The sequence below is a fragment of the Eumetopias jubatus genome, unplaced genomic scaffold, assembly GCF_037043125.1.
Source record: "Eumetopias jubatus isolate StellerSeaLion01/CBP00866 unplaced genomic scaffold, mEumJub1_p1.0 scaffold_2, whole genome shotgun sequence".
NCBI classification, from domain to species: Eukaryota; Metazoa; Chordata; class Mammalia; order Carnivora; family Otariidae; genus Eumetopias; species Eumetopias jubatus.
Window position 1 is genome coordinate 140413789 of NW_028274808.1, and position 25797 is coordinate 140439585.

Below are 25797 nucleotides of genomic sequence, written 5' to 3' on the forward strand. Positions count from 1 at the left end.
CTCAGTCGGTTAAGCGTCTGCCTTCGGCTCGGGTTGTCATCCCAGGGTCCTGGGATCGAGCCCCGCATCGGGCTCCCTGATCAGTGGGAAGCCTGCTTCTGCCTCTCCCTCTTGTCTGCTGCTCTGCCTGCTTGTGCTCTTTCTCTCTCTGTCAAATATATAAATAAATAAAATCTTAAAAAAAAATAAAAATAAAGTGACATTGGTGATTAAATATGAAGGAAGAAGTCAGAGATGACTGAGAAATCAGAAGGAGGGGGAGATAATTTGGGGAGGAAAATTATGAATTCTGTGTTAGACAAATTGATTAAAATTGGAATGATTTTGGTTTTTCCCTGGATTTAGGCCCTAATTGCTTTATGCCTGAATAATTAGAATATCCTCATGATTGGTGTTCCTTCCTGCCTCTAATGGATGACTGGTATATTTGGATATAGGTGGATGTTTGGTGCTATCGACCCTTTGGCAGACTGGAGAAGGCTGGAGCCTTTTTAGAATATGATTTTAAGTGAATGAAAGAAAATAAGGTTAAAAAGGAACCTGTTACATTAAAATACTGAAATGTATAGAAACAAATTTGTGATATATTAATAATGTGCCTCTTTATCAATACATTTAAATTACAAGATCTAGTAGTGAGTATAATAACTATCATAATTTTGAAGTTGTACATACAGATGATATTTTGAGATATCTGTAACAACTATAATGCGATATGAAAATATAACTTGTGTTAATGACCAAAATCACCGTTAATGTCTAAATAACACTGCTAATATCATGGTAGGTGTTTTAGTTCTTACTGAAAGAGGTACTAAATTTTCATTAGACATTAGTGAAGGTGGTGATGTAATTTTTTTTCCCATGCAAATTTATAGATTTCCTGAGGTTTATGGACCTCAGGTTAGTAATCTTTGCTTGTATTATCTCCTGGTTTCCATCTATTTTGTGTATTTTTGTCATAGTACTGTCTTTTTTTTTTTTTTTCACATGGCAATACTTTTTCATGTCTGCTTTTGGAAGTACATGTTCCTTATATAAAAAAATACTGAAGGGCATAATTTCCTGGTCATCCTATCTCATAGAGATCAAGACTGTAGTATTTTTTTTTTTTATCGTTCGCCAATTTATTTTTTTTAATAACATTTTTTTATTGTTATGTTAATCACCATATATTACATCATTAGTTTTTGGTGCAGTGTTCCATGATTCATTGTTTGTTCATAACACCCAGTGCTCCATGCAGAACGTGCCCTCCTCAATACCCATCACCAGGCTAACCCATCCCCCTGCCCCCCTCCCCTCTAGAACCCTCAGTTTGTTTTTCAGAGTCCATCATCTCTCATGGTTCGTCTCCCCCTCTGACATACTCCCCTTTTCTTCCTCTCCTGTTATCTTCTTCTTTTTCTTTTTTCTTAAAATATGTTGCGTTATTTGTTTCAGAAGTACAGAACTGTGATTCAACAAAGACTGTAGTATTGAACAATTATGTGTTTCTGGGCAATATGTGTGTATATAACCACATAAACATATATAAATAGAATGATTCTATATACTATTTTTTACATTTGTTTTCTGATTTAACAGCATATTGTCATTTTTTCCATCAGTAGATATGCCTCATGCTTTTAAAATATTGATAGCATTTTTTAAAAAGTGAGATCACCACAATAAAAAATCACTGTTTTAACGTATACACTTTAGTGGTTTTAGTATTTCACTGTGTTGTGAACCATCACTATTAATTCTAGAACATTTCCATCACCCTTAAAAGAAACCTTATCCTTTCTTCATCTGCTGGCGACCACAAGTCTACTTTTCCTCTTACGGATTTACCTGTTCAGGCATTAAATATATGTGGAATCATACAGTATGTGACTTCTTGTGTCTGGCTTCTTTCACTTAGTGCAGTGTTTTTAAGATTATTTCATGTTGTAGCATGTAATAGTACTTCATTACTTATGGCTGAGTAATGTGCCATCATATGGGTATATTATATTTTGTTCCTCTGTTCATCAGCTGATAGATGTTTGGGTAGTTTCAACTTTTTGGGTATTATAAATAATCCTGCTATGAACATTCATGTACACATTTTTGTGTGGACATATGTTTTCAGTTCTCTTGGATTATATACCTGAGAGTGTAATAACTGGATCATATGGCAGTTCTGTTTTAATTCTTTGAAAACTGACAGACTTTCTCACAGCAGAGGCAGCATTTTACATTTGCACACATTATTCTTTCTAATGCCTGAATTGTAATTCATTTTATTGATGTCCTATAATTCAGTCCCTTACCGATTGGCAATTTATTTCCTTACCTTGGACAGTTATCAACAGTAATGCAGGGAAAAGATTCATACGTACACTTCACACTTACTTTTTTTTTTTTTTAGATTTATTTATTTGAGAGAGCGAGAATGAGAGAGAGAGAGTACATGAGAGGGGGGAGGGTCAGAGGGAGAAGCAGGCTCCCTGCTGAGCAGGGAGCCTGATGTGGGACTCGATCCCAGGACTCCGGGATCATGACCTGAGCCGAAGGCAGTCGCTTAACCAACTGAGCCACCCAGGCGCCCCACACTTACTTATTTTTAAGAGACGGGGGCCTCAGAGGGAAAGGGAGAGAGAATCTTAAGCAGTCTCCACATGGAGCAGGGAGCCCGATGTGGGCTTGATCTCATGACCCTGAGATCATGACCTGAGCCCAAATCAAGAGTCAGATGCTCATCTGACTAAACCACTAGGCTCCCCCTTTCACACTTTTTTGAAGGATAAATTTCTAGAAGTGGACTTGCTGGATTAAAATGATTGCACATTTAAAATTTTTGATACATGTTGTTGGGTTACCCTTTAGAAATGTAGAAAATGCTGTTCACATCACCTGTGTAATGGGTGCCTATTCCCCCAAACTCTTATTCACATTATTAATCTTTGCCACTCTGATAATAAAGTCGTATGTTTTTTTATTAAAGATTTTATTTATTTATTCATGAGAGAGAGAGGCAGAGGCAGAGGGAGAAGCAGGCTCCCCGTGGAGCAGGAAGCCTGATGTGGGACTTGATCCCAGGACCCTGGGATCATGACCTGAGTTGAAGGCAGACACTTAACCGTCTGAGCCACCCAGGTGTCCCAAGCCATGTTTTTTTAAAATTTGCAATTATTTGATTAATAGTATTTCTTTTCACTATTTTTTGGCCACTCTTTTGTGATTTGCCTGATCATGACCTTTACTCTCAATTTTTCTATTGGGGTGTTTACTTTTTTTTCTTATTTGATTTATAAAAGCTGTTTATATATTAGAAACATTACCTCATTATCCATTATAAATATGACAGAGACCTTGCTCCCATTTCCTCTTGATCTTTTGATTATATGACTTTGCTCTTTGCTGAATAGACATTAAATTTTTTTGTATTGTTTAATCTTATGGTCTTTACCTTGTTTAGAAAAGTTTTGTGCGCTCCCAAGATTAAAAGATTATTATTCTGCATTTTCCTCTATAAATGTTTAGAATTAAATTTGTCATAGTTTAGTAGAAGAATCTTGGATTTTGTGGTTGGAGTCATGTGTATTCAAATTTCATTCTAGTCACTTATTAACAGTGAGATGTTGGATGTTTCACAACTTCTCTGTTCTTCGGCTTCTTCATTGGTAAAGTGGGAATTAATAACATGTAGTTTTAATTTTAGTGACATGAAATGTGATAATCTGTGCAAATCATTGAGCACAGTATCTGGACACAGACTGGACATTCAGTACATGTTTTCTTACCTCTCCCACTCAAACTCTTGTCTTCCTTCAACCTCTTTCTAATCTGATTCAGAAGATAAGGAGGGGAGGTTTTAAGAAGTAGAGGGTGGTCCTCAGTTTTTAAAATCAGAGAAATCATACAGGATGAGCTGACTAAAAAGGGGACTGAAAATTGATTTAGTAAACTTGAAGTCATTTAGGTTTTTTTTTTTGTCATTTATGTTTAGTAAGAACAGTTTTCATTGGAGTGATGAGAGAGAGCCATATTTTAATAGGATGAAGACTAAGTAAAGCCATATAGCATACATGAGGGATGATAAGTGCGTATGGGACATTATCCATCATTTTTTATATCTTTGAAAAATAGTTGTAATTCTTCCTTTTTCTCTTCCTTTTTCTTTCATTGTTAGGATGCTAGTAAGAGGACAGGGATTGCAATACTAATACATGGTATATGTGTATATAAGTTATAGACAAGTTTTGGTCATTTTTACTGTTAGTTAGAATTATAGTATTTATAGCACATTTCACAGTTAATCCATTAGATGGGTCAGGAACTACCTTTCCACTTGGATTTTCTTCTTAGTAGCCCTTTATGGAATTTGTACACATTCTTCATTAAATTACAATTATTTGTAAACAGTGTAATATATCCTTTGTATATTTTAGAAAGAGATGGAAAATACATAAATGTTTATAATACAGTAATCACTGTTTACATTTTCTTATCTTTCCTAGACTATAAGGTTTTTAGGACAGTGAACACAGTTCTAATAATTAAAAATAATGGGTTTTTGACAGATGTTTGTAATGCAATAATTTTGACAAATGTTTATAAAGCATTACACTTTCTTTTCCTCTTCTTATAAAATAACCTCAAAGTACGGTTTTAAAAATTGCTAATAAAAATGTTCATTTAGATTTTTCTCAAGTGGAGAAAAAATAGACATGGATTATATGTAACCGGGTTTTAGAAAATGATACCAAATTCTATTACTTGACTCTGGGTAACTGCCTGTTCCTAGTATGTTGCAAGTATACTGTCCTCATTTTGTCAGCTTCAAAACAAGAAGGAAATTCTGTATTGGTTAGCTTAGGAGGAAGGTAATGAGTTTAAGTAACAAAACAGGAAATTTGTTTCTCTGTGACCTTTGATGAGTTTGTCAAGTTGGCATTTTGACTTCAGGATTGAAATTCAGAAGAGTTTTATATTTAGTTTGTTTTTTGTTGCTTTTGCAGAGTTATCTACCTGCCAGGAAAAAAGTAGGAATCCAAGTTAAAGATTCTGCTACCTTTGTGGGAAATGATGAACAATAAATGCTCTTCCTTTTGCCGACAAAATCTGGATATCTGTGTTTTACAATGGCTGGTTTTTGCTTTCACATAGGGCCAAAGTATCCTTTTCCTGGAACCAAGCTTGACTGAAAGCCTTTGTAAGTTCTTATTCTTTATCCTTTTAATAAAGCAACTATTTTCGGAACTATTTTAAAGCTGACACCCCTTCCCTTCCAACCTTTTCCGCTTAATACAAAGCACCACTTTCTTGGCAGTCATTTGTATGTGTAGAGTGGTACTCTCCTAGGCATTTATTCATGCCAAAAAGTTAAGGATTAGCTCTGTTGTTTGATGCTATCTGTTTTGGATCAATGTGAGTCAGCGTTGGCCCTGCCTTTTAAATTCTTTCATAATTAAGATGCTGGCACCTTGGAACCCTTCCTGGATGGAGCTTTTCTTTGTGCCTTATCAAGTTTTAGAGTTTGGTTACTAAGGTTTTTCTGTTTTACTCTATTTTTTTCTCTTTTCTTTTCTTTTTATTTTATTTCAGTAGGCTCGACGCCCCACAAGGAGCCCAATGTGGGGCTTGAACTCAGGACCCTGAGATCAAGATCTGGGCTGAGATCAAGAGTCAGACGTTTAACCTACTGAGCCATCCAGGCACCCCTACTCTGCTATTTTTAATGGAATCTTGTACATTTAGATATGGCTTTTCCAAATTGTAAACCCTGCTTCTCAGAAATGTCAAACTAGTTTTAACACCTTTTAAGTGTATCTCTTCCTGAGTATATCTAATTCTGAAGCATTGTATTATTTGGTTTAGGTCGGAAGTATGGGAATAGTTATTTTGGTTACTTGTAGACTTTCATATCAGTCAAGATTTAATTAAATTATTTTCTAAAGAAATAGAAAAGCTAAAATAATTAGAAAAGCTATTCCTTATGCGGAGAGATTCATTAGATTTTTAGCTTTTGATACTATCAGATTCAGTTTTCTAATAACAGAAACCAGTTTCTTGAATTAGTGTTCATATTTTCTTGGTGCAGTATAATAGTCTTAGTTTATACACAGATGATATTTCAGTAGAGAGGGAAAGCCTAAAATTGGAAGGTAGAAGAAGGAAAAAGGTGAAGTATTTTATTTTGTATGAAGTATTAGAATGTTACTTCAGGGGGCACCTGGGTGGCTCACTCTTTAAGCGTCTACCTTCAGCTCGGGTCATGATCCCAGGGACCTGGGATCCAGCCCTGCATCGGGCTCCCTGCTCAGCAGGAGGCCTGCTTCTCCCTCTCCCAGTCCCCCTGCTTGTGTTCCCTCTCTCCCTGTGTCTCTCTGTGTCAAATAAATAAATAAAATCTTTAAAAAAAAATATTACTTCAGGATTTTTTCTTTTTCCACATTTAAACATGTTGGCTGAGTCCAGTTTTTCTAGTGGATATGTCAAAGTTGATAAGAACTATCAATTGTTGATATGCTTGCTTTTTAACAATATGGCTTATCTAGGTGATCTGTGATCTTTTTACAGCTACCCTTGCAAATTGTCTCGAGTCTGAACATATTTACTCTTAACATATTTACTCTTTGTTTATAGCAGCAAAGATGTTTTCATTTCTGGTAGGCTTGAAGACACAGACTATGCTGTGGATTCGTATTTACTCATCTTTCAGTTTGCACAGCCAATTGATTTAGGAGAATACTTTTCTTTGGGCAGTACTTCTTAATGATTAGAAGTTTTAGAATGCTTAAGTAAGCTTTCTGATATTGTAGACATCCTTGTGAATATAGTTCTCTTGCTTTTATTTTTTCCTTCTCCCACTTAACTTTAGTAGGTTTACTGTAGGGAAAAGAATTCAAATGAGAATTTGCCGCAGTCAGATTCAGTGACCTTTGATGATCAGTATGCTAAGGAGAATGCTGGAGAATAGACAAAATGACTTTCCATGTTTATCCTTGAACACATGCCAGATGTATTGGATAGATCTGTCTTGACTACATAATAGCATCTTGAGTATATAACAGGGTGGAAACTTTGTTCTTCATCTGTGTGGGTTTTTTCTTGCTTACCTGGATATCTTATAGCTGTCTTTCTAAGAGGGATGTGAGTATACTCTTTGAGTTAGGCTGACAGTGAATTTGGAGGTAAGATTATAAACAAAAAAAACCCAAACCATTTTTTCTTATTTATTTGGATTTGTTTTAGAGAGGAAGTAGGAAATGAAAGAAAGGAACTGCTAGTGTGAGAATTCATTAGAGAAATGGGGACATGGTTTCTCTTGTATTATCTCTGTTGAATAGTCAGCTGCACAGTAATAGGTATTAAATTTGTTTCTATGTCAGAAAAATGAACTGTTTCTGAGTCATTGTGTAATCCATTCATTGTGTAGTTACTTGGATTCAGGGTGTTAAGGGTATGATAGTAGTAGGCTGTAGGTATTCCTGGGTCTCTAGCCATATTATCATCTACCCGTCTATCTTTGGGGTTTCTGAGGAGGCTATTCATATGAAGAAAAAGAATTGAATTACCAACTTCTTAATATAGAAATTGTGCTGGACTATTTTAAAATGAATACTTGTTTGGACCTCCTATTACTTAACTCCCCTGCTTCTAGATCAAGTTTTTGAAAATCAGTTTGCCTAAAGAATCAGTTTTCTGAAATTAATAAAATTGTTTTCTTTTCTAAATTTTAATTCCAGTGTAGGTAACATATTGTGTTATAGTAGTTTCAGGTGTACAAGGTAGTGATTAAAAAATTGTATTCTTTCACTCAGCAAAATTATTTTGAAATTTGTCCATGTTCTCATGTGTATCAATAAGTAATTCCTTCTTGCTGAGTTATATTTCATTGTTGTATTTACTACATTTATTTATCTACCAGCATGTTGATAGACATTTGGGTTGCTTCCAGTTTTTGGCTATTACAGATAAAACTAAGAACATTAGAGATCAATTGAGTCTTTGGACATATGTTTTCATTTTTGTTGGGTAAATATTTAGTAGTGGGATGTCTGGGTCATATAGGTATATATTTAACTATTTAAGAAACTGTGAAACTGTTTTCCACAGTTGTACTATTTTTCATTATCTTCAGTGTACGAGAATTCCAGTTGCTCCACATTCTTACCTGGTCAGTCTTTTTAATATTAGCCATTCTAGTAGGTATGTGGTGGTATCTCATTGTGGTTTAATTTTCATTTCTCTAATGACTAATCACATTAAGCATCCTATGATGTGCTTATTTGTCATCCATATATCTTCTTTCTTGAACTATATGTTAAGATATTTTGTCCGTTGAAAAAGTTTTATTATTGAATTTTAAGAGTTCTTTGTTTATGCTGGATACACATTGTTTTTAATTAATTTTTTAAAAAGATTTTATTTACTTATTTTACAGAGAGAGCACAAGCAGGGGGAGTCACAGGGGGAGAGGGAGAAGCAGACTCCCCGCTGAGCAGGGAGCCCATCTGGGGCTTGATCCCAAGATCCTGGGATCATGACCTAAGCCAAAGGCAGACACTTAACTGACTGACCCACCCAGGTGCCTCTGGATACACATTCTTTTTATTGTATGATTTGCAAATGTTTTTTTTCCTAGTCTGTGGATTGTTTTTTTTTTTTTTTTGATGCCTTTCAAAGAAGAAAAGTTCTTGATTTTGATGAAAATTAACTTACCAATTTTTTGTTATATGGATCATGCTTTTCTGTTATTTAAGAAATCTTTGCTAGACTTAAGATCACTATTTTCTCCTGTTTTAGAATTTATATAGATGTTTTATAATTCTAGCGTTTATATTTACAGTTCCTCCAGCTTCTCTAAAATAGATAATGAAAACTCCTACAACCTAGAATAGTTGTGATTACTAGTGAATTAATAAGGCATATAAATTAATACATGTTATTTTTTTGAGTTAATTCTTGTATGTGGTGTGAGGTAAAGGTTGAGGCTTATTTGTTTGAATATGGCACTGTAATTGATCCAGTACTATTTATTAAAGATTATCCTTTCCCTTATTGAATTGCCTTGGCACCTTTGTTGAAAATTAATTGACCTTATATATGTGAATTTACTTCTAGACTCTCTATTCTGTTCTCTCGATCTATTTATCTTTTTGCTAATATCTCATTGCCATGATTACCATAGCTTTATAATAGCTTTTGAAGTCAGGTAGTGTAAGCTTTTAATTTTGCTTTTCCTTTTCAAAGCTAGGTCCTTTGTATTTCCATATACATTTTATTTTTATTTATTTTTAAGATTTTATCTCTATGCCCAATGTGGGGCTTGAATTCATGACCCTGAGGTCAAGAGTCATGTGCTCCACTGACTGAGCCAACCAGGGGCCGCTCCATTTACATTTTAGAATGAGCTTGTCAATTTCTATAAAAATTACATTGGAATTTGATTGAAATTATTACATTGAATCTGTAGATCTGTATGGGAAGAATTAACATCTTAACAGGGTTGAATCCTCTGTACTATGAAGATGATGCATGTCTCCATTTATTTAGCTCTTTAATTTTTGTCAGTATGTGTTACGGTTTTCAGTGTTAAGGTTTTGCACATCTTTTTTTTTTTAATTTGAATATAGTTGACACAATGTTATGTTAGTTTCAGGTCTATAACCTGGTGATTTAACAAGTTTTATGCATTATGCTATTTTTCCACATTTCTTTTTATATTAATCCCCAAGTATTGTATACTTTTTGATGCTACTGTAAATAGTATTTAAAAATTTGTTTCTGGGGCACCTGGGTGGCTCAGTTCGTTAATAAGCATCAGACTCTTGATCTCGGCTCAGGTCTTGATCTCAGGGTCATGAGTTCATTCCCTGTGTTGGGCTCCATGCTGGCTGTGAAGCCTACTTAAAAAAAAAATCAGTTTCTGATCGCTTGTTACTTGTATATAAAAATAAAATAGATTTTGGGGGGATATATTTATCTTGTATCCTGCAACCTTGCTAAATAACTTATTAGTTAGTTCTTGCATCTTTTTTCTAGTCTCTGTAGGCTTTTCTACATGTATATATACACAATCATGTTGTCTGAGATCAAAGATAAGTTAATTCCTCCTCCTGGGCTCAATGCCTGTTACATTTTTTTCTTGTCTAATTGTGTGGGCTAGAATATTCAGTACGAAGTTGAAAAGAAGTGAGAGCAGATATCCTTGCCTTGTTCCTGATTTTTGCAGGAAAGCATTTAGAGATTAACTATTAAGTATGATGAGACCTATAGTTTTTTTTAATAGATGCCATTTATCAGGCTGAGTACATTCCCTTTTATTATTTAAATGAGAGTTCTTTCTTAAATAGGAATGGTGGTTGGATTTTTCCAAATGCTTTTTAGTCTGAATATAAGTGGATTATATTGATTTTTTTTTTTAATGTTAGCCCCTGTATTCCTGAGACAGTCACCACTTGGCATGATGTATTATCGTTTTTATATATTTATAGATTTGATTTGCTAAAATTAAAAAAAGTTTCATGTGCTATCTGGTTTTGATATTACATAATGTTCACTTCAGCTTTATGGAAGAGCTTGTATAGAATCATATTGTTTCATTCTTAAAGGCTGTCCAGGGTTGAAAATCCTGGACTGTGTATGATCATCTATTTCTTTCTATTTGTAAAACTTTAATTCTGTTCTCCTACAATACGTTGTATGCATTCTCATAAAGAACAACTCCTATGTCTTATTACTTGATGAATGAACCTCCTTGGAAATGGAGTAGAAGTTGTTTTGCTAGGTACAACATGGAGCAAGTTGATGTTTGATTTGAATTTTTTGGTGAAGCAGAATTGATTCCAAGGAACTGAGCATCTATAGGAGAGGGAAATCAGGATGTTATATACTTAGTGGTATGCTAGAGTTGGCTTGGGCTGGTTTGAAAGAGCCAGTTGCTAATTTTTCCAGGAATTTTGGAAGTCAGTTATTGAATCCAACCTATTAAAATTTAATTACATAACATGAAATTAAACCATATTAGAAATAAGTCCTGAAAACTCATAATTTTCTTATTTTGCTATATCTCACTGTTATAATTTTGAGGTTACTTTTTTCTGAAATACAGTATAATGATATGTTACTGGGCATCCTGTTGACAGCTTGAAACCTGCCTTTCAAAATATGGGTAATTTTGTACCACAAAAGCACATGGGGGTATTTGCGCCATAGAAATAGGCATATGCTACAAATAGAGATTAATTTGTTGATTTAAGAAAGTGATGAGGAAATATTAATCCAGCTTATTTTTTTCATGTATCATTATGCAATCAGTTATGTTCTTGGGAATGAGGTAAATCTCTGCAAATTATAAAATATATTTACACTACACATTTTTTTAAAATTAAAATTCTGTTAGGTGACATACAGTGTAATATTAGTTTCAGGTGTGCAGTTTATTTTTTTTCTGTTATTTAAATTCCAGTTAGATAACATACAGTGTAATATTAGTTTCAGGTGTGCAGTTTATTTTTTTTCTGTTATTTAAATTCCAGTTAGATAACATACAGTGTAATATTAGTTTCAGGTGTAGATTCTAGTGATTCATCACTTACATATAACACCCAGTGCTCATCACAGATGCCCAGCTTAAACTTTATTATGCTCTGAGTCTGTTGTGAATAGCACAAAAAATTAAGGAAACATTCTTCCAGTATTAGACAACCATTATTGGCAAAGAAATTGCTCACGTTTAGCACCCATGACCTCTACTTACTACATGCCATTAGCCCCATTTCCCCAGGTGTGACAACCAAAAATGTCTCCAGACATTACCAAATATCCCTTAATGAGCAAAATCACAGCTGGTTGAGAACCATACTTTTCAGAGAGGATTTCAGTGTGTGGTGTAATATGAGACTGATTTCTTATTTTAGTATTTCTTGGAGTCATAACAGTTATATATTAATCAGTACTTATTTTTTAGCCATTAGTTTTATGCAGATCTTTCTTTTTTTCATTTTAGTATAGCTACTTGATTTGGTTGTGCTACAGGGATTGGTCAGTTGATTCCTCAAACTGATGGCTTAAAAAAAATCCTTTTTTGGCTGTACTGATGTGTGGATTTATGGAATTGGGCATCTAGAGTAATTTTCAATGGATAACATAACACCCAGGCCTAAACTTTTTTTGTATGTTGCTACACTTTGGTTTCAAAAAGGAGAGAAAGGGAATCATTTCTAATTTACTTCTAATGGTGTGCTCAGAGGTGGTTGGGGAAACAAATATTTTCTACCCCAAGAAAGAAAATTACTGCTTGGAGGTGGACTGTTGTCCTCAGGGGCATTTACAAGTGACTTTTAGGCTCCTCAAAAAAAAAAAAGGAATGGTAACCCAGGGTATTTTATTTGAATTAAATTATTGAATAATTAATAAATACATAATGAGGTGTTATTGGTAGTGGTATTAAAACATTCTTTTAAATATAACGTTTATGTTTCAGATGTGTGTATGTGTCTATATTCTGGGAAGAATATGGTTTTGAATCTCTAAATTAAAAACATCTAGCATTTCCTTTAGATGCAGTTTGCTTTATCAGAATATTTTTCACAATTTTTAAAAAATACCGTGTTACATATGTATATGAATGATTTGTAGAAGAAAATATACTACATTTATAGCTTAAATAATGCTCAAGGAAAATCAGGTTAATTTCCTTAATCAGAATATGGAAAAAGCTTTAGGAAAATATGGGTGTAACAGATGAATAAACCTTAGAGAAACTGTATGCCATAGTATTACTTCTATGGCTTTAGGCTTTTAACAACTAAACATTTCACAAAAATGCTTAAAAATATTGCCTTTGATCAAAGAAAATGTGGATGTTTAAATGGACAGTGATTGCTTTATATAACTCATTAATTTTGTGAATGTAAGTTCTTTTTAAATTACCTTTCTTATTTGGCAGGATTCCTTTTATTTATTTGTATTTTGTAGAGTACAAGACTGTTACTTATCTCGATATTTTTGCAGCTGTCTGTAGGTAATATATAACTTTCTCAGTATTGATAACATGCTAGGTTATTAGAGTTATGACAAAGATTATTTTTAAAAATGTGAAAGTTTCTCGTGTATCTTCAAATATATGTCAGTGCCTTTTTAGTTTTTAACTAAAAATAATAACAAAATACTACATACCTATTGGAATGGCCACAAGCCATTTGCAGCACCAAATGCTGGAGAAGATGTGGAGCAACAGGAACTCTTTCATTGCTGGTTGGAATGCAAAATGGTACAGCCACTTTAGAAGACTATTTGGCAGTTTCTTCTGGAACTAAACATAGTCTTACCATATGATCCAGCCAGCAGTCATGTTCATTGGTATTCATGCAAATGAACGGAAAACTTACATCCACACAAAAACTTGCACACAGATGTATATTAGCTTTATTCATAGTTGCCAAAACTTGGAAATAACCAAGATGTCCTTGGAAATAACCAAGTAGGTGAGTGGATAAATAAACTCTGGCACATCCAGATAATGGAATGTTACTCAGTGCTAAAAAATGAGCTTTCGGGGCGACTGGGTGGCTCAGTCATTGGGCGTCTGCCTTTGGCTCAGGTCATGATCCCAGGGTCCTGGGATCCAGCCCCTCATTGGACTCCCTGCTCAGTAGAAAGCCTGCTTCTCCCTCTCCCACTCCCCCTGCTTGTGTTCCCTCTCTCGCTATGTCTCTCTGTCAAATAAATAAATCAAATCTTTAAAAAAAAAAAATGAGCTGTCAAGCCATGGGAAGATCTAGAGGAACCTAGATCTACATTATTGCTAAGTGAAAGAAGCTAGTCTGATAAGGCTATAATATAATGTCTGATTCCAACTATATACCATGTCTGGAAAAGGCAAAACAATGGATGCAGTCAAAAGATCAGTAGTTGCCAGGGGTATAGAGCACAGAGGATTTTTAGGGCAGTGAAGTTATTCTGTGTGGTGCTATAAATGGTAGATGTCATTATAGATATGACGAAATCCATAGGATGTAAAAAAGCCAAGAGTGAACCCTTTTGTAAACTATGAACTTTGGATGATGATATGTCAGTAAGTTCATTGATTGTAGCAAGTGTACTGCTCTGGTGCTGAATGTTTATAGTGGGGGAGGTTGTACTGTGTGGGGGACAAGGAGAGTTTATGGGAACTCTCTAGTTTCTGCTCAATTTTGCTGTGACCCTAAAACTTCCCTAAAAAATGAAGTTTATTAATAAAAAGTCCTTTCCTCATAAGAACAATATATTGTCATTGTAGAAAAGTGAATATAGCTAAATAAGAAAAATTACCCACAATCCTGTCATTCTTTTCCTACCTTTTTTTCCATACATGTTGGTACACATTTTGTATATATATGTTGTTTTGTTACAAAGATGGAATTATGGTATATGTAATCAGTTTTTGTTTTGAGTTAGCAGTACATCTTGAATGCTTTCCCACATACTTAAATGTTCAACGATTTTTAATAATTAATTAGTGCTCATCCACAATTGGAGAATAGACTGTTCTGGTTTTTAGAGAGGTGCTTTTTACTAAATACAGATTACCAGTTTTCTGGTTAGGCTACAAAAATGTAAATATCCACACCATGCTGATTGCAACTTAATGTTTTTCTTTGGGATTATTTATTTCAGAACTGTAAATTAGCCCAAATGGTGGGTATTAGAACCAACTGATAGAATTCTGGGTAAACCAATTTTTGTAGTATTTTGTATTTTATGTAACTTTGAAAAACTCATTTACTTAAGTCCCATATGTTTAAAAAATAATAGAATTTTCAGGTAGTTGTTAAAGGAAACTTAGAATAATTATTACCAATACAAAATAGTTATTAGCAAATTACTGGTTTTATTGGAGGCTAGTTCTTTAAAGCAAGGAGAATAATAATTTGAAGTTAATTGTACTAACATTGTATAGAATATATAGCCTTTTAGTTACTCTTACACATATTTTTGTCACCATTTTGGAATGACTGGCATCACTTCCTAACCATCACTGGAGAGTTATTTTTCACTTACTCATTTCAGAACTGTCTCCTAAGAACATGGGGGTTTATTATTTGGTATATTTCTTGTACTCTAATTTCCCATCTTAAAAGAGAATCATGAGGAAACTAAATTTTAGGAAATTTTTTTCCCTTAAGGCAATTCATTTGTCTGCCTTAGTTTTATGGAGCTGAATTGCTATAGCTCTTTTTCTTGCTGTATTTGATGTATCCATGTTTAAAAATTACAGTGTCTTTTATTAAAAAGTATTAATTTAGACATTTTATGTTTTTAATGCAGCCATTCATACATACATTAAATTACTGTGTTTTTCATTAAATGTTAATTCTGAAATTTTTGAATAGGAATTTCAGATGGCCTAATAAACATTTCTAAAATTATAGCCAAGTATCGCTGAGTAGGAATTTTCAATTAACTCTCATAAAGCATAAATTTGGGAGTTTGTTGTTTCTTCTGAGGTATAAAATCATTCTTTTAGATGGAATAGTCTAAGTGTAGATTTCCTACCTTAACATTTATTTCATGTAGTTTTTCACATGTTTTCAAAGATAGATTTATTTTAGATCTAGACAATAGGCTAGTTGCTGACCCTAAAGAATCCTGAATTTAGAGATTATTTGTTTTAAGTCGATTCTCTCAATTTCAAAGAAGAGTATGAGTACACATTTTAGAATTGGATCTTATGCTAACTGGATCTGTTCACTAATAATTGTGCAGGCTAAAAAGCTTGGGTTAAATGTGATGACAGTCAATGCTGTGCGTATGTTTGCTTTTATGATGGGAAGTGACAATATTTTTATATATTTTATATATACTTATATTTCATATAAGTACAGGGCTTTTAAGGCATTTATAATTTCTTTAAGAATGTTACAGCTGACTCAGTAGAAGATATGGGCCCACTTGGAAGTGTGACTAGAAGAAATGCTATTGAGCGGAAGAAAGTAAGAGGGAATGAAAGAGGGAGGCAACCAGGATTAATAGTATCATGTTTATTATTAGACCCTCTTATGGCTGGCAGTTCTTTATATTAGGAAAACAATCTATAGGATGGAGTCAGGAAAGCAAAACAGACTTTTGAACTTCCCATGATTTTCCCTCTGCCCTCCTATACAACACAATTTCTCTATACTTGGTGTGATAATTTTCAGCAATCCTGAACTGCTTGTAATCCCCCTCTTCTGTGTGTTGGGTGCAGGGGAAGGAGAGAGGGAGGGATTTTACTTTTCAAATGACCCAGGTCACATAAATCCTGTTGGCATTTATTAGTCAATAACAAAGTTGACTTATCATGACTCTTTGACATTAAGTTACCAAGAGTCTGCAAAATGCTGTGGATTTAAGTTATGTGATTTTACGTGCTGGTCAGTTGATGCTCTTTTTAGGCTAACCTGGTTATAAATGCCTTGAGGAGAAGTTAGAGATAGGGAAATCCTACATCCTGTTAGTTTATTTTCCTTTTTTTACTCTCTTAGTGGTTTTTTGGATGGTAAAGCAATTTTTCCCCAAGTTCTGCCTTACCAAGAGACAAGAAGGCTTAAATTATTTTATATCCTGAGTGTATTTCTGATGGTACTATTACGAGTAATTATAATTAACCGGTATATCTAGTTCACATCACAGAAAAATTCCCTCATTCGTTTTTCAGTCGATCCCTCCTTCCAGCCCTAGCGTCTGCCAGTCACTTACCAGTTTTCTGTCCCAATAGTTTTGATTATTCTGGAATGACATATAAATGGATTGATACAGTATATAGTCCTTAAGGAATTGAGATACAATTGACATGTAACATTCTATTAGTTTTAGTTGTATGGCATAATGATTTTATATATATTGTGAAATGATTACCATAATAAGTCTAGTTAACATCTATTACCACACAGATTTTTCTTTTCTTTGATATTAACTTTAAAGATCTACTCTCTTTTTATTTTTAAATATGCTCCATGCCTGATGTGGGCTAGAACTCATGACCCCAGGATCAAGAGTCTTATGCTGTACTGACTGAGACACCCAGGTGCCCCTAAAGATCTCTTTATTCTCTTAGTAATTTTCACATATATAGTACAGTATTAACTATAGTTACCATGTTGAACATTATATCCCCAGGACATACTTTTTTTTTAAGATTTTATTTATTTATTTGACAGAGAGCGAGAGCAGAACACAAGCAGGGGGAGTGGGAAAGGGAGAAGCAGACTCCCCGCTGAGCAGGGAGCCCAGTGTGGGGCTTGATCCCAGGACCCTGGGATCATGACCTGAGCTGAAGGTAGATGCCTAATGACTGAGCCACGCAGGTGCTCCAGGACATACTTTTTAACTGGAAGGTGTACCTTTTGACCTCCTTTACTCGTTTTGCCCATCAGTCTATTCTGTGTCTATAATTCAGTTTTTGTTTTTTTTTTAGATTCCATGTATAAGATCATATAATATTTGTCTGATTTATTTCACTTAGCATAATACCTTTAAAGTACATCCATATTGTTGCAAATGAGAGGATTTTTTCCCTTTTTATGGCTGAATAAAAATCCACTGTGTTGGGGTGTGTGTGTGTGTGTGTGTGTGTGTGTGTGTGTGTGTGTGTGTGTGATACCACGTTTTCTTCATGCATGTATCTGTCAATAGATATAGTTAGCTTGCATGTCTTGGCTATTGTAAATAATGCTGCGGTGAATATGGGGGTACAGATATCTTTTTGAGATAGTGATCTTGCTCCTTTGGATATATACCCAGAAGTGGAATTGCTGGATCATGTGGTAGTTCTATTTTTAATTTTTTTTAAAGATTTATTTACTTATGTTAGGGAGAGACAGAGCAGGGGGTGGAGGGGCAGAAGGAGAGGGAGAAAGTCTCAGGACCCTGAGATTATGACCTGAGCTGAAACCAAGAGTCGGATGCTTTACCAACTGTACCACCCAGGCTCCCCCTATTTTTAATTTTTTGAAGAACCTCCATACTGTTTTTTCTAGTGGCTGCATCTGTTTACATTTCTACCAACAATATGCAGGGGTTCCCTTTCCTCTGCATCCTTGCCAACACTTGTTACCTCTTGTCTTTGTGATGATAGCCATTCTAATAGGTATTAGGTGTTATCTCATTGTGGCTTTGATGTTCATTTCCCTGATTAGTGATGTTGAGCCCCTTGTCATGTATCTGTTGGTGTTCCTTGGAAAAATGTCTATTCAGATTGTCTACCTGCTTTTTAATTGGATTGTTTGTTCCGTTGAGTTGTATGGGTTCTTTATATATTTTGGATATTAACCCCTTATCAGATACATGATTTGCAAATATTTTCTCACATTGGGTAGGCTGTCTTTTCATTTTGTTGATGGGTTTCCTTTACTGAGCTGAAGGTTTCTAGTTTGATGTACTCCCACGTGGTTGTTTTTTGTTGCCTTTGATTGTGGTATCAAATCCAAAAGTCCTTGCTAAGACCTGTGTCAAGGAGGCTCCAGGAATTTTATGGTTTCCAGTCTTATGTTCAAGTCCTTAATCCATTTTGAGTTGTTTTTGGATACAGTGTAAGATATAGAGATCCAGTTTCATTTTTTGCATGTGGTTGTTCAGTTTTCCCAACACAGTTTGTTGAAGAGGCTGTCCTTTTCCCATTGTATATTCTTAGCTCCTTTGTTTTAAATTAATTGATCTTACATGTGTCTTTATTTCTGGACTCTCTATTCCATTCCATTGATTTACATGTCTTTTTATGCCAGTACCATGCTGTGTTGATTATTATAGCTTTGTAATATAGTTTACAATCAAGGAGTAACTTGATTTTGTCAAAAGAAGTTTTAAATTTTCATGAAATTCAGTTTGTCAGTATTTTTCTTCAGTTTTGTCTCCAGCTTTGTTGTTCTTTCTCACAATTGCTTTAGCTATCAGTGTCTTCTGTGGTTCCATACAAATTTTAGAATTACTCGTTCTATTTCTCTGGAAAAGTGCCATTGGAATTTTGATAGGGATTACATTGAATCTGTAGATTACTTTGGGTATTATGGGCATTTTAACAGTATTCTTCCAATCCATGAGCATGGACTGTCTTTCCATTTCTTTGTGTCATCTTCAGTTTCTTTCATCAGTGTCTTACAGTGTTACAGTGTTCATTGTACTAATCTTTCATCTCCTTGGTTAAATTTATTCATAGGTATTTTGTTCTTTAATGCAATTGTAAATGGGATGTTTTCATAATTTCTCTTTGTGATAGTTTATGAATGTATAGAGATAGAGTTTTGTCTATTGTGTATATTGCAACTTCACTGAATTTATTAGTTTGACAGGTTTTTGGTGGAGTCTTCAGGGTTTTCTATGTATAATGTCATGTTGTCTGCAAACAGTTTTACTTTCTTTACAGTTTGGATGCCTTTTATTTTTCTTGCCTAATTGCTTTGGTTATGACTTCCAGTACTGTGTTCAATAAAGGTGGCAACAGTGAGCCTCCTTGTCTTATTCCTGATCATGAAGAAAAAGCTTTCAGTTTTCACCCTTGAGTATATTTGCTGTGGGCTTGTCATATGGCCTTTATTATGGTGAGGTACATTGTACATAGCCTTTTGGTAATGGTATTTTTAATTAAGCATAATGCATTTGACATTCATCCGTATTGTTTTTATCATTAGTTCTATCCTTTTTATTACTGAGTAATATTTCATTGTGTGTACCATAGTTAGTATCTAATTGTCAGTTGAAGGATATTTGAGTTGTTTCCAAGTGTGGCGGCTTATAAATAAAGTTGCTGCAAACGTTTATGTACAGGTTTTTGTGAATGTAAGTTTTTATTTTGCTTGGGTATATACCTAGGGATGGAATTGCTGGTTGTATAAGAGTATGTTTAACTTGGTGAGAAACAACCAAACTCCCTTCCAAAGTGGCGGTACTGTTTTGCTTTCCGCCAGCGAAATGTGAGGGTAGGTGTGTGTGTATGTATGCATGAATATTTATAAAAATATAAATGAATATGTGTTTACATATACATATAAACATACACACAAAAATGGGTGTGTGTGAGGCATCCTTGTTGGCCCTAGATATTGTAAGTTTTTAATTTACTCATTCCAATAGGTGTGTAGTGATACCTCATTGTCATTTTAAGTTGCATTTCCCAAATGCCTACAGTTGAGCATTTTTCCCATATGCTTATTTTTTATCTGTGTCTCTTCTTTGGTGAAGTACCTGTTGAAATCTTTGGCCATTTTTTTTTATTAGGTTGTTTTTCTTATGATTTTGTTTTGAGAGTTCTTTATATATTCTGGAGTGCTTTTCCAGATTTGTGTTTTGTAAATATTTATTCCCAGTCCTGGGCATGTCTTTTCATTCATCTTTCAAAGAGAAGAAGTTTTAAATTTTCATGAAATTCAGTTTATCAGTGTTTTTTTTCTACAGATCATACTTTCTTTGTTTTTATCGAAGAAATATTTGCCTAATCCAAGGTCATAAAGATTTTTCTTTTGTGTTTTCTTTTATAAGTTTTATGGTTTTTGGTTTTACATTTAAATTTAATGTCCTTGTAAGTTTGTTTATAGTACAAGTTATGGATTGGTGTTTATTTATTTTTGCGTGTGGATGTCAGGTTTTTCAACAAATGCTGCTAGAACAACTAATCTCTATGGAATTACCTTTGCAAAATCTATTGGTTGTAAGGTGTGGTTCTATTTCTAGTTTTTCAGTTCTGTTCCTTTGAACTACATGTGTCTACCCCTTCATCCATACAATACTGTCTGGATTACTAGATCTTTATAGTAAGTCTTAACATTAGATAGTGGGTACACCCAAGTTTATATTTCTTTTTCAAAAATGTTTTGGCTATTTTAGATTCCTCTGTATAAATTTTAGAATTAGCTTGTGGACTTTTAAAGGGGGAAATATTCTAAAGAAGAGGTGACCGATGACTTGAGCCATGAAGGATGGATAGGAATTGAAAGACATGAAAATGTATGTATCAGAGGAAATAGAAAACCAAAGCTACACCAAAAAAACTGGAAAGATAAGAAAGGTTGGTGGAAAGAAATCAGTCCTGAGAAAATTGATGTGAAAATTCTAATCTAGTCCAATTACCCTCCCCCCCCCCCCCGTTTTCTGTGGGATAATTAGATTATATTCAATATGTTTAGATAAGTGGGAGGAAGTAAGTAAATACAAGAGACATTAAAGCATAGTGACTGTTAGGTAGAGACTAAGTAATTTGGAATGATAGAGTTGTAAGCTTTGGTTATCCAAATTGGTTGCTGATGAAATAAAATGGTCTAATTATTTTGGAATTTTGAAGTGATTGATAGATTTATAATCCCAGGTCTCTCTTTTTCCTTTTAGCATGGGTATCTCACATATGAGAGAAAATTTCCAAATACGCAGAAAAGGAGTTATATTCTGATTCTTTGGGGTTTTGTTTTGTTTTTTTTTCCTCTTCTTGTAGTACTTTCTTTAGCTGACAAGTAGATGTGCCCTTAATCCTTAATAGAGTTAGAAGCTTCCTTTAGTTATCATTGTGGGTTCCCATAAGATTACTTTTGGATTACCTTTAGATAGAAGTATAGCAACTATTATGACATCTCATTTTCATCCACAGGCTTTATTGTCATGTATACCTATACATTTTGTTTGGGTCGGTAACTAGTTTGACTTGGGATTTGAAGTAGATCCCTAAGAATAAACCAACTAGAAAGAAGACCTATTGAGTTCAAGTATTTTTATTTTTTTTAAATTTATTAAAAAATTTTTTTTTTTTAGTAATCTCTACACCCAACACAGGGCTCAAACTCATGACCCCAAGATCAGGAGTTGCATGCTCTTCTGATTGAGCGAGGCAGGCATCCCGAGTTCAAGTATTTTTAAAGACCAAAAGAACCCTTGTTACTGCTTTTTTTTTTTTTTTAAGGTTTTATTTATTTGACAGAAAGCACAAGTAGGCAGAGAGGCAGGCTCCCTGCTGAGCAGGGAGCCCGATGGTGGGGCTTGATCCCAGGATCCTGGGATCATGACCTGAGCTGAAGGCAGATGCTTAACCGACTGAACCACCCAGGAGCCCCAACTACTGTTATCTAAATATTTGGTTTCTCAGTAAGGGTCATAGAAAAAATAATGTCTCTGGGTTAGGAAAGTGTTTGCTATCACCTTATATTAAGTGTACTGATAAGTTTTAACCTGGTTATCTTTGGTCCATTCCCCAGTATTAAAACTTGCCATTCTTGTCCTGGGAACTGTACTCTCTCCACCTGTCCTTGACCATTTTATAGATTACCTGTTATGGTTGGCCCTTGAATGACTTGGAGGTTAGGAATGCCAATCCCCCCTATATTTAAAAACTCATGTATAACTTTATAGTGCCCTAAAACTTAACCAGTAAAAGCCTACTGTTTGTTGACTGGAAGCCTTACTGATAACAGTCGATTAACACACTTTGTGCATGTTATATGTATTATATACTGTATTCTTAAAGTAAGCTAGAAAAGAAAATGGTATTTAGAAAGTCATAAGGAAGAGAAAATACATTTACAGTACTACAAAAAAGTCTGCTTATAAATAGACCTAAGCAGTTCAAACCCAACATTGTTCAAGGGTCAGCTTCATTACCCTCATCCTTTGTGATAAGGATGTTTTATTTTCCCTTTAGTTGTACTCTTTCAGCATAATGACAAGAGGGAGCAATGCAACTACCTGATAAGTGGGGACAAAGTAGTAATAAGAAATGCCAAATTCTTTATAGCATTGTTTGAGAGTAGAATATATATTCTATTACTTTATTTTTCAAGTAGTGCTATTAAAATGGTGTAAGCTACATGAGGGCAAAGATATTGTTTATCTGTAAAAGTTCTCTAGTAGTTCTAGTGCTTGGTATAATATGTGATGGTAGTAGACCTGCAATAAATATTTGTTGAATAAATGTTAAACTGGTCAGAAACTTGAAATTCCAAAGATCTGAGGTTATTTTTTTTCATAATGTTTTGTGACTTTACCATCATAAAACATGGATTTTGTTTTGCTTTGTTTAGAGTAGTGTTTAGTGTTTTGTTTAGAGTGGGAGATACTCATGAAAACTTTGGGGTTCTTTTTGAATGTTTGCATTCTTATCATCTATGGACTTTAGTTGAATATGTCATTGCAGACAAATGCCATCCAGAGAGGCCCTTGGTATAGAAGTAGAGTGGGGAATGCTAATGAAATCATTATTTATCTCAGGGTGTCCTCTAAGCTCTTGAGTGTCATCAGTCTTTATTTTTAACAGTATGATCCTACTATATATAGTGTGATTTGGCTAGGTACTGTTTTTTGGTATCAGGTGGTGAGCCCATTCAAGGAAAGTATAAATTTTATGTGACAGTTATAATGATTAAGAGTTGTGTATAGTTAAAAATAGATATTGATGAGGAAATAGAAACTTCAGAAATGCACCTCAAGGGGTTATTTTGCTTCACTATAAAAAAGGTGAACTTAGATTTATTTTATCAGAAAGGAAAATCATCTTAATGCTTAAGACCAGATGGGAAGGATGAATGTTAGGTGGTTATTCATTAAATAAAAAATAATGTGTTTCATAACCTTTGGGAATAAATGCCAGTCATAAGACATTTATTTGAGAATATGTAAAATATAATAAATCATTGACATCTTGCTCTAAAATGTAAGCAGAAATATCTAATGTGGGCTTAATTTTGTCTTCCTCCAGGGGCGCCTGGTTGACTCAGTCAGTTAAGTGTCTGCTTTCGGCTCAGGTCATGATCACAGGGTCCTGGGATTGAGTTCTGTGTTGGGTTCCCTGCTCAATGGGGAGTCTACTTCTCCCTCTACCCTTCCCCCCTGCTCATGATCTCTCTCTCTCAAATAAATAAACAAAATCTTTAAGAATTTTTTTTTGTCTTCCTCCAACTCTGGGAAATTTGCTAGCAGTATTTCTGCCTACTTAATATTTGTATAAGTATGTGTCTAATGATTTGTATTTTAGGGTTGAGTAGTTAGAAGTCTCTGATTCATTATGAAGCAGTCTGTGGTAGTTGTAGCATTCTTTCTTTCTTAGACTGAATTCTAAGTGAAATAATAGTAATTGTGGTGAACTATAGATGTGGATAAAATGACCTTAAATTTAGACAGCATGGTGAGAGGGAAGCTCTGGTTTAACACTATAAGAACATTTTATATGTACTGTATAGGCTGTTCTTTTATTATAAGTTGTTCTAGATAACCACTATTAACAGAAGTCCAGATTAGTTTTTTTGTTTTTGTTTTTGTTTTTTTGAGGGGGAGTAGTTGTGTTATTTTATTAGCCTCAGATATAAAATCTGAGATTTGGGATTCTTTAGCAATAGTATATTTGGGTATATTTCACATATATTTTATAATATGCTATTCGCTGAAACAACATGATATATAAGTATCTTGCATTTTATTTATGGTTTTAGAAAATCCAATTTAAACTTTTCTAGGGCAGAGTAGGTCTAGTGCTGTGTATAATATTGCTTGTAACTGGGGGCACCTGGGTGGCTCAGTTGGTTGGGTGGCCGACTTGATTTCTGCTTAGTTCATAATCCCAGGATCCTGGGATCAAGCCCCACATTGGGCTCTGCGCTCACAGGGGAGTCTGCTCGAGGATTCTCTCTCCTGCCCCTCACCCTGCTTGCTCTTGCAAGCTCTCTCTCTTTCTAAAGTAAATAAATCTTAAAAAAATATTGCTTGTAACTGAAAAAAATTGGAATACATTTCCCATACAGTTTGTATTTTATGAGTTTACATGAAATTTTTTCTGTGGAACAGAAGGCTGAGAAATGAACTAATGAAAAATTTCACTATGTGTAGTGATTAAATAGCTTTAAGTGGTGGAGATTAAAACTAGTTTACTTTTAGGATAGTTCATGTAGGAACTAAGAAGTACAACATAATCAGGTTCTTGGTCCTGGACTGATGGTAACTCTCAGAAATTTTGCACTAGAATCTGAGAGGGTCATGTAGATGATATGCTAATTTTCAGTGAATGAAAGTGGATGGCAGGTTTAAAGAAGCTTATGTAGTTAGCATTTGGGGAGCTAGGTGGAGTATTTTTTTATAGTGTTGAAATGGGGTTGAAGATTGGGAAGTTAAACAGGTTGTGATGCCAAAGGGGCTTTTATTGTACTCTGTTACATGATCAGGATCCCTAGTATAAATTAGGTTGATGTAACAAGAGGATCCTTTGGGAACTGATGTAAGATGTTGTAAAAATTAGAACTTACGGAAAAACCAGTTCAAAAACGTACCTGTTTCATCAATTTGAAAGAGAAGATAAAGAATTAGCTGTTAGGCTTTCCAAAAGAAAACATTTCTATTTTTAGGATAAAAAGTATTAATTACTCATTAGTTAAGCCTTAGAACGACCTATGAGACTACTAGAAACCACATTACCAGTGTCACATTTAGAGAGTTAAATTACATTTGAATTATTATTTTATATTTGACGGTATTTTGAAGTAGGTTTTTGTGGTATGTCTCAATGTGAAAAGTTGATGCTGAGGAACTGAGAGGGGAAACTAAAGCTGAATAGGAGGCTTCAGTATTACCAATTTCCCAAATTTGAATTCTCTAAGTCTTTAGTAGTATATTTGAAAACCTGATGTTTGAGAGAGTAATGATTACCAGAACTATAGACTCTACTAAATTGCTTGTTAGTTAACCCAAATGTCAGATGTTAAAGCTTTAAGCAGATAATCCAAATCTGTATTCGTTTTGCATTAAATGATTTGTATTTTCATTGACTTCCTAATCAAATTTGAAAGAGATCTCTGACCCCTAATATGACAGTATTAATATTACTTTGGTTTTACATATAAA

At 34.3% G+C, this 25797-nt stretch overlaps 1 protein-coding gene across 2 annotated transcripts in view; it reads left to right on the forward strand.

The window, feature by feature from the left end:
• The window catches only part of CNOT6L (CCR4-NOT transcription complex subunit 6 like), a 105374-nt gene that overhangs the window by 12346 nt on the left and 67231 nt on the right, over window positions 1-25797 (forward strand). The window lies entirely within an intron of this gene.